This window comes from Phodopus roborovskii, unplaced genomic scaffold, assembly GCF_943737965.1.
Source record: "Phodopus roborovskii unplaced genomic scaffold, PHOROB, whole genome shotgun sequence".
NCBI classification, from domain to species: Eukaryota; Metazoa; Chordata; class Mammalia; order Rodentia; family Cricetidae; genus Phodopus; species Phodopus roborovskii.
Genome location: NW_026126613.1, coordinates 2,513,187 through 2,533,118, shown reverse-complemented (window position 1 = coordinate 2,533,118; position 19,932 = coordinate 2,513,187). Strand labels below are relative to the sequence as shown.

Here is a 19,932-nt window from a genome sequence, read left to right as displayed (position 1 = left end):
CACCTGTAAAGACACCGCTGCTCGGCAGGAGGAAGAAGCGGAGGGAGAGGAGGGGGGGAGGGAAGCCCCCTGATGCCCTGGTTCTGGCTGCCGCGGCCGCTCCTCGCCCAGGCTGAGCGTGTCTGGTGGGGGGTGTCTGGTAGCATTTCCTTAAGGACAGAGGGAGGGCGGGCGCGGAGGGAGGGAGGAGGGAGGGAGGCGATCCCCACCGCCAGCCCAGGCTCCTCTTGCCTTTATTTATATATTTATTTATTTTCGGACACTGTAAGGAGATGGAGCCGGGGCCGGGGGCCGGGGCCACCGGGCTGGTGGGGGGTAGGGGGGGCTTGAGCGGCGGGGCCCGGGCCGCAGTTTGTCGGCGTGCGGGAGCCGCAGCGGCCGCCTCCCCTCCGGGCTGTGGACGCACCGGGTTATTCCTGGCAGCGCCTCCCCGAACAGAAGTTACTAGGAGGAGTGCGCGGCGAGGGCGGGCGGGGGAGAGGCGAGGGGAGGGAGGGAGGGAGGAAGAGGGAGAGACTCAGCCAGCGACGTCATCGGATCCCCCAGCGCGTCCCCGGGAGGGAGGCTGAACCAGAAAAACCAGTCTGGAGCTGGCCAGCGGGGCCAGGGATGTGCGGTGCGCCCGGCGACCCGGGCTGGCCCCGCTGCGGGCTCGCGGGGAGGGAAGGTCGCGGCCTCGCTCCCCTCGCTTGGATCCGGGATCTCCCCGAACGAAGGACGGGTATCAGCTTGCCACGCAGAAACACTGGGGCGTCTGGAGCAGTCTGAGAATTTCCTACTAGGGTGTGGAAACCTCCTCCGTGCCCATCCCCTTCCCACCCCCCTTCCCACGTACCGGCTCCCTGCCTTCCTAGGGAAAGGAATTGGGTGGTCAGTGTGGCCTTCCCATTTTGCCAGGGCACCTCGCCTCTTCACCCCCGCCTCCACTCACGAGTTTGTTATCAATCGAGAAAAACAAAACAAAAAAAACCTACTGCAGCCCCTGGAAACTCTCAAAGTGTTTTACTAGCATTTTCCGTGCCCCGGCGGAAGCACGAAGTTTTCAAGCGCTCGAAATGACCCAGTTGCTTTACCCGGGGTCACTCCCCAGGGCGCCCTGGGTGCACCCTGCTCAGGAAGCCGCCCGCCCTCGCCGGGGTATTTAAATAGACTGGGGCAGCGGCGCGGGGAGCAGCTGCCGGTTTCCTGGGGGCGCCCGGCGGGGAAAGGGGACGAGCTGCCACCTCCAGCTGCGCGCTTCTGTCTCCTTGGTAGGGACTGAAATCACACCCAGCCCTGGGAGAGATGGGCGGGGCGTCGGGGAGGGTGGGGAGGGAATCCCAAGCGAGTAGGGGCCGGGACTCTGGCTTCCTCCCCAACCCGGCAACACCCGGGGGACACCGGGGCTCCCTCGGGCCGTTACCCAGCGTGTGTGGACTCGTGTGCACCCTCGGGGGAGGTCCCCGGGAGGTCGCTGCGCCAGAGCGCAGACACAGGCTTCTGGGCGGCGCCGGCACCGGGAGCGCCTCCTCCGGGTGGGCTAGTCGCACAGTGCGACCGCGCGCCACCCACCCGGGGCACCCAAGCTGCTTCGCCCAAGCCATCGGAACCAAGCGTCCCGGGGAGCCCAGGGCCTTAGCACCCTCTCCCCACCCCCTTGTCCGTGCCACCGCCCAGCCCAGGGCGGAGTAAACAAGAGACGCACAAGATTTGACCTGGCACGACCCGGCGTTCTGGCTGGGGTTCCCCAGGAGCAGGTGACTCCGTGGGAGGGGTGGAAATTAGCCTCTGGAATTCGGGCGGGAGACTAGAACTGTGCTTCTGCTATTAAGACGGGTATGTTACCAATAACTGTGGGATATTTCGCGTCTCCACTCTCAGATTTCACAGTTACCAAACGTCAAGACCAAAAAAAAAAAAAAAAAAAAAAAAAAAATCGCCAACCTTCTCATTAAAATAAATAAATAAATAAATATATTAAAAGGGAAGGCCCGCCTCTTTAATGAGTTGGAGAATAACGCCTTTGGTTTCGTTTTGGTTTTGGTTTTCATTTTGACCTATAAACAGAGTATTATGAGAGTCCCCACGTTGTGACAGCAGTGCTGTGAAGGGCGACTCTACAAAATAAGATGGTAAATGATATTAAAAAATTAAGCATTTTTAGAAGAAGAAAATCTAGAAATATGGAATAAGTTTCACCATATATTTTAGATGGCTCTCAATTAAAATCAGGGCCTGCTTCCGTCTGAGCAACTTCTTTCATTGTAGAAGTTCCTTGATATTCTGCCCCTTTCGTCTTAACTGGGAAGCCTTAATAGGAAGAAAAAAAAATGTCCCAACCACCATTTTCTTTTCAATGTATGTCGTTACGTTTTAAATTAAACATTTAAAATCCAAATGTGATCTTCAAAACTTTTTATTTTCACTTTCAAGCCCACTTGCTAAAATGTGCCCAAAGCCCGTTTTATTTAATTGCTTAATAGAGAAGATTGCTCGGTTTCTTTAAGAGTCCAATTTCCCTTCAGCAAACACCACACAGCAGCTGCCCAAGCACTCAGAACCTGAGCAAACAAAGTAGCAGGCAGCAGTTTGCTTCAGTGAAGTGAATGTTAGTTGGAAACTTAACCACTTTTTAAAGGGCTAAATTATGATATTCAGGTACAAGTGCAGTTGAAATAAGTACTTTAAAAGTAAGTAATATATAAAAACTTATGAACGTCTGACCCTACCACACCTAACAGTCCCTGAAAACAATGTCTTTTATCAGTCGTTGGCACTTAGGAGTGTCTGTTTGTTTTAGCTTTGTTTTTTTGAGACAAGGTATCTCTGTGTAGCCCAGGCTGTCCTCGAACCGCTTTGTAGACCAGACTGACTGTGTCTGTGTCTAATCCTTGATACTTTTTAAATGATTACTTTGCCTGAATATTCTCAAGCTTCAAAGAAGATAGACTGGACTGGGTTTAGGTAATATGAAAAATAGGTATCATTATGAATACAAGCTAATAGGTGTCCCTGGAGGCGGGGGCGGAAGTTAGCCTCAGGGATTCCAGGTTCTGCTTTTAAGGCAGGTATATCACCTGTAACTAACTATGGACCATCTACTGGGACAACAGTCACTGTCTTTCAATATATCAGTTATTGCTGTTTAGGATGTGCAAGGATTGAGTGGTGCAAGCCACTGTGCACAAATAGCAAAACCAATGCTAACCCTCTCAGAGCCAGATGATCATGAGACTCCGGGGGCGGGGGGGGGGGGGGGGGGGTTGGGGCTCCTGCCTATTCCCTCAGTAGGTCTCACTGGCCTGGCCTGTTGTGTCAGCTTCTATCGGAATGGTTGTACCACCCGTGACTTTCAAGCAAATCTCTTAATATATATTTATAGCGCACGCATGCTGCACACAATCCGTGGATGTCTGGTTGCTTAAAAGGATGGGCACTGGTTAGAAAACTGTGTGCCACCTGGAGGAAAGCCCCATGGGAAGAAGGCTAAATAACACAGAGTGGCCCCAGATGGGGCACTTCTGTGGAGCACCAGAAAGCAGGGAGAACTGCCATCCCGTCGCTCCCCACCAGCACCCCATAAGCACGTCTCAGCTGCAAAGCAAAGAAGATTTTAGCAATCTGGATCATGGGCTATTAAGAAACTAAAATACTAATGGCTCTGGGCACACTTACATTTTTTTTTTTCATCCTGTTGCGACAAAATTGCTTTCATTTCAAAACACAGTTATTGAGGGCCTGCTATGTACTGAAGACACTGGGAACACATGAGTGAGCAAATGAAGGAACCATGAATTCCAGGAGAGAGAGAGGAAGAGAGAGAGTAGTGTATATAATAAATATGAAAATCAAACTGTATAGGACTTTCAAAAGTAAAGAGATTAAGGGAGAAAGAAGAAAAAGCATGTAGGCGGAGGGACATAGCACCGTCACTGTGTCAAGTGTCCGGGTCACACTGAGAAGGAATCTTACTAGCAGGCTGAAAGGGAAGATTTAGGCTTGCAGATATCTGGAGGACAACAGTTTTCAGGAAGAAGTAAATCTGAAATGTGTGTACACTTCTAGGGGAGTGACCGGTTAGGCACAGAGAGACCAAGACAACCAGTGAACAGAAACCAGGCCACTGTAGGGATTCCTGTCACTCTAGGACAAGTTTGAGCAAAGACAAGTTTTAGGCCACTCAGTCCCCCTCTAACAGAATCTGTGTGAACCTAAGACTGTGTCCCTTCCTCCCTTCCCCAAACAGGGTTTCTCTGTGTAGTCCTATCTGTCCAGGTTGACCAGCTTGACCTTGAACTCACAGATACACCTGTCTCTGCTCCCAAGTGCTGGGGTTAAAGAAGTGCACCACCATCGCCCAGCCAGACTGCATTTCTAACAGATAACACAGTTGATATTTAATGCATTCTAATTAAGACCCACTTCAACAGTCAACAGTCAGGAAGTCGTGGAGCACACCTTTAATCCCAGCACTCAGGAGGCAGAGGCAGGCAGATTTCTGTGAGTTCAAAGCAAGCCTGTGAGTTCCAGGATAGCAAGGACTGTTTCACAAAGAATTCCTGTCCAAAAAAAAATCTATAGAGCACAAAGCCTGTATTCCAAGTGTCTTCACTACATAGCAGGCCCTCAATAACTGTGTTTTGAAATGAATGCAATTTTTGTTGCAACAGGATGAAAAATGTAAGTGTACCTAGTGCCATTAGTATTTTAGTTTCTTAATACCTCATAGTCCAGATTGCTAAAAATCTTCACCAAAAAGACATTGTACATAAAGTCAAGAGCGGGCCATGTGCTAACTAAGGCTCTTGTAGTTTTAAGGAAATTAGTTTTAAGGAAAAGAAAAGGACATATTGGTTACTCTTTTGTCACTGTAACAAAAAAAAAAAAAAAGCCAACTGATGCAACATGAAAGTGGAATGATTTGTTTGCATTCATCCATATATGATTCCCTCATGGCTGCTAGGCTCCTTGTGCCTGGACAGAACATCATGGCTTTAAGAGCATGTGAAGGAGGCGGCTGTGTGTCACATGGTTGACAGGAATCAGCTAGAGCAGTGAGGTGGTTTGAATGAAAATGGCCCCCCTAGGCTCCCATGCTTGGATACTTGGTTCCCAGCTTGTGGAACTGTTTGGGAAGCTTTAGGAGGTGTGTCTGTCTTTCCTCTTCCATCATAGACTCTATCCCTCTGGACCTCTAAACCCAATTGAATTCTTTCTTTCATCAGTTACTTCAGTCATAGTGTATTATCACAGCAACAGGACGGTATCTAAGGGGAGAGGAGTGAGCTATGATGCAAACTCCAAAGATTTGCTCCCTCCTACTAGACTCCTGCCTCCCAAGGTTTCCGCCACATCCGTCAAATAGTACAGCAATCTAAGTAAGCCTACGAGGCTACTTCGGGTTTAGAAGAGAACATTCCACCCCTGGGTCCCAAGGTTTATGGCCATTTCATAATGCAAAACTGTTTTTTGTCTAGCAAAAAATAATCCCGAAACTCTCCAGAGGTACAGTGTTGTTCAAAAGTCCAGATTCGACACCTCCTCTGAGACTCACAGCAAACTCTTAGCTGTAAAGTAAAAAGAAAGTTACACGCTTGAAGATAAACATCGGCATCCTAAAAAAGGAAAGACGGGAAATCAGCAAGGAATGGTCAGACCTAAGTAAGACTGAAACCCAGCAGTGGGGCATGCTGTATGAAGTGAGTTCTAAATGCTTGGGTAACCTTGATTCTCCAACCTTCTGGTTTGTAACCAAATGACTTCCGTCTCAGGCTGACTCAACTCACTGCCTGTTCCTTTTTTTTTTTGGTAGAGAGTCCATGTTTCTTGTACTCTATAGCTTCCTGGACTTTCCACATTTGGCTTCATGATCACAGCTTCATATAATAAATACCCCTGCAGGGACAGCCTGTCACATACTGTCTGGCCTCCGTGACCAGGTAACTCTTTGATTCTTCCTGTAAAATTGGCATCACGTGGCTGTACCAAGGGCTGCTGCCAGCTCTATCAGTTAGATCACCTTTGGCCATAGCTGCAATGGCTTCTGAGTGCCCGAGGGACTAAACATGACGAAATGAGGAAACATCTCTGTAGCTGGCCCCAGCATGGCCCTGTTCAAGCATGATACTCAGAGGCTCTCTCTTTATAAGGAAAAGTTGTTAAATGAGCTCACTTTTTCATATACTTGAGTTAGTCATGGATGGCATATGGCCAATTCCTAAGATACCTCAAATCACTTTTATTCTATTGTCCACTTGTTATATATACATATATATAAATATATGTATGTATCACATAATATTGTAATATAATATATTACATATGTAATATATTACACATATATAATATTACAATATATAATATTGCAGAGTCAACAATAACCATGTCACAGCCTGCCCAGCCTGTGCACTGTGCTGGCTTACAAATTTTATTTATCAAATTAACTAGTCTGGTACTTTTACATTTTGCCTCACTGAAAGCCTCTGGGCATGAATATCAAAAAAAAAAAAAAAAAATTGCTTGCTAGACTGTACCATAAATGGTCTCTTGTCAAATTTCCAAGTTATCTTCACATTTCTACCTGATATCATAAAACAAAACCAAACTTTTCTGTCTGTATTTTTACCTACATTCAGCTCTTCTGAGCCCCACCCCACCCCAAACACCCCGTGGACTCTGCTCACAATACTTTGGGCTTCTTTATCTCACTTCTAACTTCCAAATTACCCCTGCAAGCCCGTTCCAATTCCTTATGGCCAGGCTTTGCAACAGAGATGTCCCCAATTGTCTAATACAAATTTCCTGTATTAGTTATTTTTCTTGTCGCCATGACAGAATAATGGACAGAACAAACTTACTGGTACAGATTTGGGACTCGTGGCTCTAGAGGGTTCAGGCCATGACTACTTGGCCCCACCTCTTTGGACCCCTGTTGAGACAGATCGTGGGCCAAGACCATTGACTCCACCACAAAAAAATGAGAAGCAGAGCTGAGCCACAAAAGGAAGGAATCAGCACAGATGTACTCCTCAAGGACATGCCCCCAGTGACCTACTGTCACCAAGTAGTCTATCACATCTCAAGAGTGTCTCCTCGTCACATACACGTGTAGGAGCTCCTCATTTTCAATATTTCCTATAGCTAGAAGTTCGGCGTCCTATGTGCACATGCTCTTACCCTAGCTAGATCTTTGTTCATCATTCAGGAGTGTTTATATCTGTTTTGCTCTGTCCTTTAGACAGACATTTAACAGCATGGTAGTGAAAGAGGTAAACCAAACTCAGTGGCTTCGCTGCTAATAATTCACACTGGGGGAAAAATGTATAAATGTGACAAAGCCTTAAGTTCCCATTTAACTCTTATTATTCATACTAGAGAGAAATAAAGGGACCAGGTCCTCACTCACTGTAGCCATGACAGGCTACAGAAGACATGTAGGCCTCTGACTCAGCACATGACACAAAGAAACTCCAGATCCCTTAACCTCCCAGAGCCAAGGGCCAAAACTGAACACAAAGAAACTCCAGATCCCCCTCCTCCCCCAGCCTCCTAGACGCTTGGTTCCTGGGAACTGTTTGTTGATGAAAGAAATTCCAGGGAAGACCAAAACCTCCCCTGTAGTCTCCAGGATACTGTTCTGAACATCATTGGTATTTATGAACAACAGGTCACCTGCAAGTAATAAGACAAAGCCATAGAAACCACAGAATGTTCCCTCTCAGCACTGGCCAATGAGAATAATAGGTGCACAGGTATTCCATGCCAAAATATGACTTTGAGAAATTTCCCTGATTGTTCCCCAAATGTCAACCAATCAGAAACCAACCCATACCTACTGATGTAATCCTTTTTGCCGTTAAAAACCGGACAGTAGACAGGGAACTTGCTTCCTCTGGTGGCTGTTGTTTCAGCCGGCTAGACAAGGTCCCTGCCATGGTTGGGTGGACAATAAACCTTATGCATTTGCATCGATGGGTCTGTCTCTCTCTGGTGGTCTTTGGGGATCTTCATGACTTGGGCACAGCAGGTATCAGCCCTCCAGGTTTACTAGAACTGTTTTAACTGTTCCAGTGGGAGAAGCTCTTCCCATGTAGCTTAGGCAGCTTCGGCCGTGCACCTGAACTCGTCATTAGTCTTGGGTGTGGGTGACCCAGTTGGTCACGCTTGCACTTGGAAGAGTGAGAAATTCCTCACGGGGAAAGCTATCATACAAAGAAGGAATCTCTAATTCTGCCTTGTTGTTTACTTAAAGAGTTGATTGTAGTGATGTGTCTGATATCTATGACTATACATTCTGCATGGACTGCAGTAATAAATCCTTCTGTGAAACTGTGGAAACTGTGGCCTGTCGGTTAGGAGCTTGTCTTGAAAGCGTGAGGATCTGCTTTCAATCCCCACAACCCACATAAGAAAACCTGGTATGGCATACACTGCTAGAAGCAGAGACAGGAAGATACTCTGGGAGTTTGCAGACTGTCTAGCCTAGAACACTTGTGAGTTCCAGACTAAAGGGAAACTGTGTCAAAAATAAGGGGACAGAGCTTCTGGAGTTACATTCTAGATTGTTCCACAACCACCACCACCACCCCACACTCGCCATTTCCTCTGATTAATTTATGGTTCTTAGAAAACAACAACACTGGGGGCTAGAGAGGCGGCACAGCAGTTAAGGGCACTGCCTGCTCTTCTAGAGGACCTGGGTTCAAATCCCAGCACCCACATGCAACTCAACACTGTAATTCCAAGATCTGATCCTCTGAAACTTGTATTTGCAAGCATATAAACTAAAAGTAAATAAATATTTTTTTAAGAACAACAGTAAAAGGACTACCTGCTATAAAGTTCTTATGAATAAATGGAAAATAACAGGTCTTAGTAAAAACAGCCTGTCAGATAATCATCCATTTTCTATTTTTTTAATTGATATAAGAAGGAAAATAAATAAAATCGTAATTAGCAATATGAAGAATACCTAGATCTCCTGAAGTACAAGATTTTGAGGATAAATATTATTGTCTTTTAAATCATTAATAGAATACAAGTCTTAACATCCTAATATAGACCATTGTGCTTTTTCAGCTAGTAATATCATTCGTCTGCAAACTGGAGGGAGGTGATGGGAATGAAGAGCTAAGTACCCAGAACCATAATGTGACTTAAGGTGACTTATGTTAGTTAGGATTAAACCGTAAGTGCTTACCCTCGTGGCTTCAGAAAATAGGCAGGAAGCTGGGCGGTGGTAGCACACGCCTTTAATCCCCACACTTGGGAGGCAGAGGCAGGCGGATCTCTGTGAGCTCAAGGCCAAGCTGGTCTACACATAGAGTTCCAGGACAGCCAGGGACACACAGAGAAACCCTGTCTCAGAAAAAGAAGGGCAGGAGGAGGCGGAGAAAGGCCAAGCATATTGACAGCTGTGTGCCATTTAATACTCCAGACTTTCCCTAGATGCCTTTCAAAGACCTGCAACAGCATCACTTGATGCCTTTAATCAAAAGTCTGTGCTGCCCCCTGGATTAGGATCTGGAAAGCCCCATGGTGAGTAAGACCTTCAGATGACTCCAGTTTCCATCGGTTTGAGAGCCATCCCTTTATACATTGAATGTGATGAAACTGGGCTGCCAGCTGCCTGACGTCCCCTTCTCTCCTTTTAGTCACATTTCCCGATGTTCTATTTCATACTTTATAACCATTTGGCCCCCTTTTCAGCCTAAAAGGTATTTTGATGTCTCTTTTTAAAAGTTAGACTTCATTTGTACAAAAATATGGTATAGGGAAAAAGAAAAGCCTGTTGAAAGAATCACCCCCCCACACACACACCCCATATGGAAAAAGGTGGAGAGGCCATGTTCTGGTTTCCTTTCCATTGCTGTAGTGAAACAGGTGGGAACAGGTGGATCAAAATCAACTCCTGAAGGAACTTTCCTTCCAGGATACAGTCTGCCATGGAGATTTCAGGGAAGACACTCAAGGAAGATCTTGAAGAAGAAACTATGGGAAGCATTGCTCACTGGTTTGCTTGCTTTCAGGCTCTTATGTAGCTAGCTTCCTTATATATCCCAGTAACATTTGCACAGGACTGGATCCACTGTATCATTAAAATAAAACCCCACACGCACGCGCGCACACACCCACACACGGCATCAGGCCAGTCTTCTGAGATTCCATTCCCAGGTGATTGGAGGTTGCCTGCAGTTGTGTGTTAAAGGTAGTAGGACAGAGGCACAAAGACATGCTGGAGGTGGCTGCACAGGGATGGTGTCAGGGCCCATAGAGATAGCTCCACTTCATCTTGACTTAAGGTCAGCTTGTTCAAACCTACTATTAGTCTTTCAAGCTTTTAAACAACAGAGTGTTTGGCCTAAGGTGTGGCTATTGTGTGCCGTGACATGGGGATATTTGGTTTAGGGTGTGGTTACCAGATGTTTTGGGTATTTGTTTGTTCTTTGTATCTTGGTAAGTCTTTTTGCCTTCCCCCTTTTTGATTGGGGTATGTAAGAGTTTTGAGTAATAAACGCGGGGCTGATCCTGGTATTCACCAGATGCCCTCCAAACTCTATCTGTCCCTAGCCTGTTTCTTTCTTCAACTCACAGCCCCCCACCCCCAGGTTCAGACTGGATAGATCGGCTGGACCCGACAGATGGCCCTGCAATATGGGTTACTACAGGGTTGGAAGACTGAGGCATGATCTGCTACAAACAGACTCTGGAGATGTTCTGGTTTCACTTGCTACTGACCCCCAGGGAGAAAAACAGTCAATTCAACAAGTCTAATCTCTAGCTGTAATGCTTACAGATCCTAACAATGACCAACAAGGCAAGATATTTCAAAAGGTTCAGTGATGTCACTTATATCCTGGGGGAAACCAACAGCCACTGGATTTGAACATAAGGTTTGCTGGATAGCAGGGAATTCATGAAGAACGTTGTAAACTTAGGCAACAGTCCAAGACTAGTGAGGCCAAGGAACCTAGATGAGAACCTACTACTGTCCCTTGCCCAAACCAGTGAACTGTGTTCTAAATATCCATGCTTAGGCACTCACAGAAAAAGTCTAGCTCTCACCCCTCACCAAAGAAGCAGCTTTCTTTACCAGACAGAGATCATTACAGAATCCCACAGCTTGTCAACATGCAGAGAACATCTGAGGGTAGAGGACCTGTCCCCAATTAACTCAGTAGAAACGTAACCCCCCACACCTGAGGCTCGCAGACAATTACAGACAGGTCGCAAGATCACAAGAACTGGAGAATGGAGATGTCTGCTGTGAGACAGTGTGTAGACACATGGTTTCTTTGTTGTTTTGTTTTGACATTATGGGACTCATTCTTTCTTTACAAGTAAATGAAGAGATACCTTTTAAAAGGAAATGTAAACTCTGAGATAAGGAAAGCAACACACAGAATTGATTCTTGGTTTCACGGTGACTTGTGTGAGGGCGGGTCACTGTTTCTTAAAACACTAAGGCCTTGCATGGCGGAGCACACCTGTAACCCCACAAGTCAGAGGTCATCCTGGTCTACACAGGGAGTTCTAGGTTAGCCAGGGCTATAAGGAGACAGTTTGAGACAGAAAAGCAAAACAAAATATACAATGATTTTGTTTGAAAAAAAATTGCATGATTTCTATATGCTGGCAGATGTGAAAGAGTGAGGTCACCTTTCACGTTTGACAGTCTTTGGTCAAATGTGTGATGTGAGCAGGTGACAACCCTTGCTCTCTAGAGCACAGGGATGACTCCGTACTCATCCAGAGCATCTGCCCGAGGAATGGAAAGGCCCCGACCTTTAAGGACCTGGACCTTCAGCTTCTCTGCCTCCAGTATGCTCTGCTGTTCTTCTAGAATCTTCTCAATGGATATTTGCTGGAGGGGCATGTAGCCCTCTTTTTGTCAAGTCTATTTCTCCTAGTAGTAGGACCACATTTTCTCCTCTGACCACAAAAATCCCTCGAGGACTATCACCGTACTTTTTGCCCACAGGAATGTGCTTCGCAGTTGGATGCAGCACTAAGTTAGCAAACTGATCGATGTTTTTTGGAAAACCTGTTAGTGTCCTTCCATCTCGAAGCAGGACCAAGTGCTTTTTGTCGATGTCCTCTATGAGGCAGGCAGTGCCAGGCATATAGTTCATTTTGAGCTCAGGCAAGGCTGCCAGGAACAGCTGTGATGGATGAGGGCATCCAGTCGCCCTAGGGCGGGACATGGACTAGAACCCGTCATTCACCCGCAACTCAATTCGTCTCCTGCACGTGTTAGGGAAGCTGCAATCATGAACGCACAACAACATGGTTAACAGAAAAAAGCAGGAATAATACAATTAAGTAATTAAATGATTAAAAGAAGACACAAAATAGAGGAGGGTAGGAAGGAAGGGCAGAGAGAGCCAATGGAGGGCAGGAATAGGCAGTGAATATAATCCAAATACACTGTATGAATTTCTCAAAGAATAAAAGTAGTTGTTGTTGTTTTTTTAATTCCCATTAAAATTACTAATGCCCCACTCTTGGGAATAAACCCAAAGAATACTTCATCCTCCTACAGATATACTTGCTCAACCATGCTCACTGACGCGCTATTCATCATAGCCAGAAATTAGAAAGAACCTAGATGTCCCTTCACACAAGGATATATAAAGAAAATGTGGCACATTTACACGATTTACACGATGCAGTATTATCCAGCAGTTAAAGCAGGGTTTTCTCTGGGCCACCACTTCACCAAAAAAAAAAAAAAAAAAAAAAAAAAAAAGACAAAAGGACGCGGAGACTAATTATTAGCTATGAAAACTCAGCCTCTAGCTTAGCTTTGTCCCACTAGCTCTTATAACAGATTAATCCATTTTTATTAATCTATGTTTTGCCCCGTGGCTTTTTACCTCTCTTCCATTTTGCACCTCCCGTTTCCTTTCCATGCACTCTGTTATCTCTCTCCTTGATTCATCTCTTCTTCCTCTCTCTCTCTCTCTGCCCAGAAGTCCTGTCTAATCCCTTCCTGCCTAGCTATTGGTCATTCATCCCTTCATTAAACCAATCAGAAGGAGCCCTGGAAAAGACACATCTTTACAGTGCACAAAAAGATTCTTCCACAACACACACACACAAAGGATAGAACTAGAAAAAAAGTCATCCCAAGGGACATAGTGGGTTACCAGAAAGATCAGGAAAGACAGATATGTCTTTGCTTATATGTGGATATTAGCCATTAAGCCAATGATAACCAAGTTATAATCTGTAGACCCACAGAGGTTAGGTATAGAGTAGGACTAGGGAGGACAGATAGATCTCACTAGAAAAGGAAAATAAAATAGATAGTTATAAATGGATAGGAATGGAGCTGGGATAGGAAGATCAAGGCAGGAAGAGAGACAAGACGTTAATCAGGAAGAAAATATGGGGAGAGATGCGTAAAATTAAGGGACATTTGAGGGGTAATATGGACACCTAGTCCAAAAGAAGCTTCCTAAAATATATACATATATGAAAGAAATCTGAATGCAATTACCAAATAATGACAGACAGAGCCTCAAATGGATATCTCCTGTCATCAAATGAAACTTGCAAGACCAGGGTTGGGTTACATCTAATTGAAGTTGTTGGCCAAATGGGTCCCATGAACTCTCCAAACAACCCAGGCTTGTTGCCCAGATTATAGGCTGCTCTCCGCAAACTGACAGGAAGTCATCATTGCTAAGGACAACACTTTTACAACTCATTGAACGTAGAGAAGTTAAGCTGATGTCTACATAGAGCCTTCACCCTTATTGCTAGCTCCTTTGGTGCATGCTACCAAAGGGGAATCCTAAGCACCGACCCAGCCACAAGCCCTCGCTGAACAATGGTGTCCTACATGCAGGATATGTTAGGGCAATGGTGGCATAAAGCTCGTGTGTGGGGGGGTAACCAACCAATATTAACCAACCAATATCTGATTTGAATAAAGGCTCATTCCACAAGATGGAACCCATACCCAAACACTAAAGCTAGATAGCCCATGGACTTAAAGTAAAACAAAACACCACTGTTCTAAAAAACAAAATAAAAAAGAAAAGCAAGCAATAAAATTACTTCTAATGGCATTATACTTAACTCATAGATCAGTGCTTTTCTCTGTCATCATCAGAGAAATCCCTCCTGCAGAAGATGGAAACAAATATAGAGATTCACAGCCAGACATTATTCAGAGAGTGAGAGATCTTGAAATACTCAGCCCAGCTTGTCTCCATCAACCCCTTCACCACAGGGTTCAGGGGACATCACAGAAGAGGAGGCAGAGAATGATGTAAATGCTAGAGGGAATTGAGGACACCAAGAAAACAACACCCTCTAAAGCAAGTTGTTCAAAGCTCATATGCGCTCACAGAGACTGAGGCAGCACACAGGGTCTGTACTGTACGGGTTTCCACCAGGTCCTCTATGTATATATTATGGGTTCCAGTTTAGTGTTTCTATGGGATCTGTGAGTGTGGACACAGTAATCTCATTCTTGAGCCTTCTCTTGGGCTCTTTTCCTTTTGTTTATTTGTTTTATCCAACTCTTCTTAATGTTAGTATGTGTTTTATCATATATATATATCATAAATATATATATATTTATAAGGAGAGACAGAAAGGGGTGGATCTGAATGAGGTGTAGGTCTTGGAAGGAGTCAAGGGAGAGGAAGTCATAATCAGTATATATCATATGAGAAGAAAATCTACTTTCAATAAAAGGGGAAAAACTTGTGCTAGTTGTGCTGGATCCTAAGGAATTTTGACATTAAGGGGTTCTGTGTCAGGCATATCACTGCTCACAAGAGACCACAGTCAGTTACAGCAGTCAGCCTAGATTACAAAAGATGAAAACAACTTGAAATTCCTTTCCTTATTCCTTTCTTCTTCCCTTCATCTTCCTCCTGCCATTTGTATAAGAACTATACAGTTAACATAGCCATAGGTAAATCTAATAATGTAAAGATTATGCTTTAAATATATATATATGTGTGTGTGTGTGTGTGTGTGTGTGTGTGTGTACAGAGAGAGAGAGAGAATGCACACACACACACACACAGAGAGAGAGAGAGAGAGAATCTTAATGAATCTTAACATATGAAACTGGGGCAAATATATAAAATTGACTTCCACTCAACTAAAACTATTACTAATGCCTAAAATGCCAAAGGGAAACATAGGCCTATGACAAACATTAGTGATCACATTCCTCCAACTCCAGAATCATTTGTAGCTAAAATCCATGCCTTCAGCAGTTACTGTTATGTTAATGTTTTGACCTATAGACATATTCCTACAAGCTAGTTACAAGTGGTGGTCTCATAATTCCATATACATATATTTAATCTTGAGACTGCATTTTGGTCTCTTAGTATAGCCCAAGCTGGCCTTGCACTTAATGAGCCTGTTTCCATCTTCCAGATGCTGGAATTACAGTCATGTACTATGTCAAAACTTACTTAGAAGTTGGGTTCAGTGTCAGGGTCTGTAGTCTCAGATACTTGGGAGGCCTCAACACAAGGATTTTGAGTTCAAAGCCATCCATAGCTACAGAATAAGTCTCAGACAGAGACTTCATGAGTCTCTGTCTCAAAATAAAAAGTAAAAAGAGTGCTGGACATGCAGGAAAAGAGATCTCTAAGCATTAACTTCTGATAGTTTATCACAGTGAATTTGCAGAACAATAGAGATTTATGCCATAAATTAATTCGTCTTGATAAAGCATAGAGACAATATTGGAATATTCAGAGATGGGGGAGCAGAGAAGTCCATAGCTTCCACCAGACTGATACTGATAGAAAAGTAAAAGGGTAGGTTGGTGTATTAGTCAGAGCTTCCTAAAGGAACAGAACTGGAGTGTGAGTGTGAGTGTGTGTGTATACGTGTGTGTGTGTGTGTGTGTGTGTGTGTGTGTGTGTGTGTATGTGTATTATTAGAGTAATTTACAGGCTGTGGTCCAACTAGTCCAACAATAGCTGTCCCTGGATGGAAAGCTGTGAATCTGATAATTATTCAGTCCATGAGCCTGCATAGCTCAGCAATCCCAATCTGGCACTGGAGTCCTGGAGGATTCCTAGAAAGCTGCTGGTCTTCGGTCTATATTGGAATCCTGAAGATGTAGGTTCTAATACTAGGAATGCCTCAGCAGCAGGATAGATGAACTTACCAGTGGAGAGCAATCAGACAAAAAATCAAAAGTCATTTTCTTCCCAATCCTTTTATGTGGGCTGCTACAGAAGGAGTGGTCCAGATTTAGTATGAGTCTTCCTGCGTCAAATAATGCACTCAAGAAAATTCCTCTCAGGCTCTCCTAGCTCCTTGTATTTTAGTTGATTCCAGATGTAGTCAAGTGTACAGCCATAATACCCCAAATGTGCCCAATCTTGTCTTACCCAGATGTAGTCAGGTTGACAAACAAGATTAGCTATCACAGTTGGTAAATCCAGTCCTGTAGGATGCCTTTGCTCAAGTCCTGTGGACGGATAGGGCAGTGATGAGGACCCAGGCTTCATAGGCAGGGACAGGGTGGCTGCTCAGGATATTGGTCCCTGCACAGATCCCCTCTTTAGACCCCCCACTCCTTCATCCACCCAGATAACATGGAGATTAGGAATTCCCAAGGAAATTATAAAATCTGAACTGCCAAGAAGAGAATCAGGGGAAAAAATCAGAGAGAGATGAGGATGTATGTGAGATAGCTTTGGTATCTTAGCATCCTCCAATTGCTTCTCAGGGCAAAGCATGGATACCCAGTTTCAAAGAAAATGGTGCTTATGGAATGGGTGGAAACATGAGTCAGAAGACAGAGACTTAAGGCAACCTATTAGAATTCAACATGCTCCATGTTAGGAGATGAGAGTTGTTTCTCATGACTAGCCTTGGTGAGGGAATGTGTTTCCTTTGATCAATTAAGTCTTTTGTTTTCACTTACTATTTTGGAATTTGTGATAACAATGACTTCACCCATGTCTAGGCTATCTACTGGCCTGATTTCTGGTGAAGGAGAAGCTTTTTATATAGCTTTGAAGCATGAGTTAAGGAGGGAGGGATCAAATAGCAATCCACTTGCTGCTAAGCTTTGTGGCAATGCATGTTCTTAGCTAGAAATATAAGGTCAAATTGGATAGCAAATTACAAGCAATGAATCATGTGAGGGAATGCTGGTGAAAGTATTATTCTGACCCAGAGGAGCATGCCCAGCAAAGAGGGGGTTGTCAAAGTTGGGCAGAGTTGAATAATGTGAAGAGGGATAGACACAGTTGTAAGGAGTACGGTTTTTCCTGCCGGCCGCCGCTGGTCTTGTCCCGCTGCCGCGCCAGCCCCAAATAATGCACAGAGACTCTGTATTTGATACAATGCTATTGGCCAGGTACTAGTTTCTTATTGGCTAGCTCTGCCTTAGTAATTAACCCATTTGTGTTAATCTATGTATGTCCACGTGTTCTTCTTACCGGGAGCCGGCTGCCGCATACTACTCTCTCCAGACTCTCCATCTTGACTCCTCCTTACTACTTCCTATTTCCTCCTTGTCTCCTAGCCCCTCCTATCTTCCTTTCCTATTGGCCAACAGTGCTTTATTATTAACCAGTACGAGAAACATATATACATAATGGCATCATCACACAGTCAGCTGTGACCCGCATGAGGACAACACAACCCGCAACCATGAAGACAGGTCCGTGTGCCCATCAAGGTGGATCACGTACTCAACCTTGGAGAAATCAGTATGCCAGGGCAATAAATTTTGTGTAAGAAAGGGAGGACATCCATGTTCTGTTTAGAAAGGTTTCACAAAATTAAGAATATTTTCAGCACTTTTGAAAACATTTTATGCCTGACTTAATACTTCATTGCATTTGAAAAATTAACTTATGTAGATGAAACTGTCCTTGATTATTTCCACAGTCATTCAGTAATAGGATTGTTTATTTTATATCTTTTAAAAGCATATTTTAAAATAAGAAACAACTTACTCAGTGTGTCCTTTCTGCTTGGCTTCCTTGCATATATAGATGAATATGTCAATATTTTTCATTCCAAAAAATTAATATGGTCCATACCTTGCTAATGTCCTCTAATTTTAACTTCTTTCTAATCATTTTCCTCAATGAAACTGTAGCATTCTCAACCAGCAGATGTGTTGATGATAGCTTTGTCAAATAATTTACTTGGGGTTTTGTTTTGTTTTGTTTGATACAGGGTCTCACTATGTACCCCTGCCTGTCTTGGAACTCACTATGGAGAACAGGCTGGCCTAGAACTCAGAACTCACAGATCCACTAGCCTCTGACTTCCTAGTGCTGGGATTAAAGGCATAAGCCACCAAAACCAGGTAATACTTGGTATTTTAATCTTCCTTTCATATTTTTTTTTCATGCTTGTGTATTACTATGGTGCGGCCCCTAAATTGCGTGTGAGGTTCCCTCTGCTAAATAAGCCCTTACCTGAGGATACAGTTAGAGCCACACTCAAAGTGGGCCACATAAAAGAAGCAGTATGTATCCTTGGGGGCCAGATTTGTTTTGTTTTCAATGTTACATCTGTCCTTTAAGGCAGTGGTTGTTTTCCAACAACGATTCTCCATAAAGCAGTTGGAGATGTTGGATCTGGACATCTATCTTGAAAGTGCCCCAACTATCACATGTGCAGATCATCTCTTGACTGACTGGCAAGACGGTTTGTAACATGTCCGACTTCGACAAATCACAAATGTACAACTAAATTCATGTTTGCATACATGTGTTTTCATGTGCCCATTACCCTAACGACAACGATGAATGTCTTTAACACACCAGACTGCCTTCTAGCTATGCCCTTGTCAATACACGCCCAAAGTAATCCATATTCCAACTTCTACCTCCATAGATAGATAGACTTTTGAGTACAGTATTTACAGGTGCCCACATGCTAGGTATTGTTTCGTGGTTAGAGATAAAGAAAGAACAAAGCAGATAAAGGCACTATGGTTCATGGGGAGATGAGAGTAAGTGAATCAGTTTCAGACGATGAAAAATAGTAAGAACAAAGGGAGTCGTCATCTGTAGGCAGTAGATTAGCAGTGGGACAAGACTGGATGAGAGCAGAGAGACCTGTAGGGTTGGCATGGGGCTGAGAACCGACTGGTGAAGAACAGAGAGGCCCTCGGGGAAAGGCAACTGAAGGTGCAAAGGCTCAAGACAGACAGCTCAGCACCAGGAGGAACGGAGAGGCCCATGTGGCTGGGCTCAGGCTGCAGGAAGAGGAAGGGAAGGCCCGGAGAAGTGACCAAGAGAGGAGAGCAGGAGATACAGGGAAACGCACTTTCAAAGACCTGGAAAGAAAGACATTGGAGATAATCACACACATGCACACATGTACTCACGAGCTCATGCACATGCACACACACACACACATGCGTGCGCACGTACACACGCTATTAATTACTTTAAAATAAGCTTTTCTTAGAACCAACCTTTGATACTTGGCTAAACAGAGGCTGCTGGGTATGGCTTACCACTGGGTGGCAGGTCAGGGAGGGAAGGGTTCCAAAACAGAGGCTTTCTGAAAACATAATTATACACGCTGAGAATAACAAAAGGAAAATGGTTCTTCAGGTAACAAGCCCTCCAGAATGTGGGTGCTATTCTTTGCATTTTTCTAGGGCTAATTAGAGAGAGCTGGGAAACACACAATGCTGCCCACAGCCCTGCCAACCCATTGTGGGCACTTCTAATTTCAGATAAATAAAGCCCTTGGTTACCACCCCCAGCTTGTCTTGGAACATCCATTGTATTATCAGAAGAGATGAGCAAAAATCATAGCCTTCTGGATATCTCTAAAGGGTACCTTTCTTTACAGTAAGATGCGAATTCAAATCACATCCCTGTGTTACTAAAACAACTCCCAAATTTACTTTGCTCTTAGAATCTTCCCTCTTAAAAACCTAATTCCTCTTTCTTTCTTTTTTCTTTTTATTCATTAGCACAC

At 44.4% G+C, this 19,932-nt stretch overlaps 1 pseudogene; it reads right to left on the bottom strand.

Annotated features, from left to right (window-relative positions):
• Window positions 1-11,698: 11,698 nt before the first annotated feature.
• LOC127237791 (U6 snRNA-associated Sm-like protein LSm1) lies at window positions 11,699-12,126 on the bottom strand (annotated as a pseudogene).
• Window positions 12,127-19,932: the final 7,806 nt, after the last annotated feature.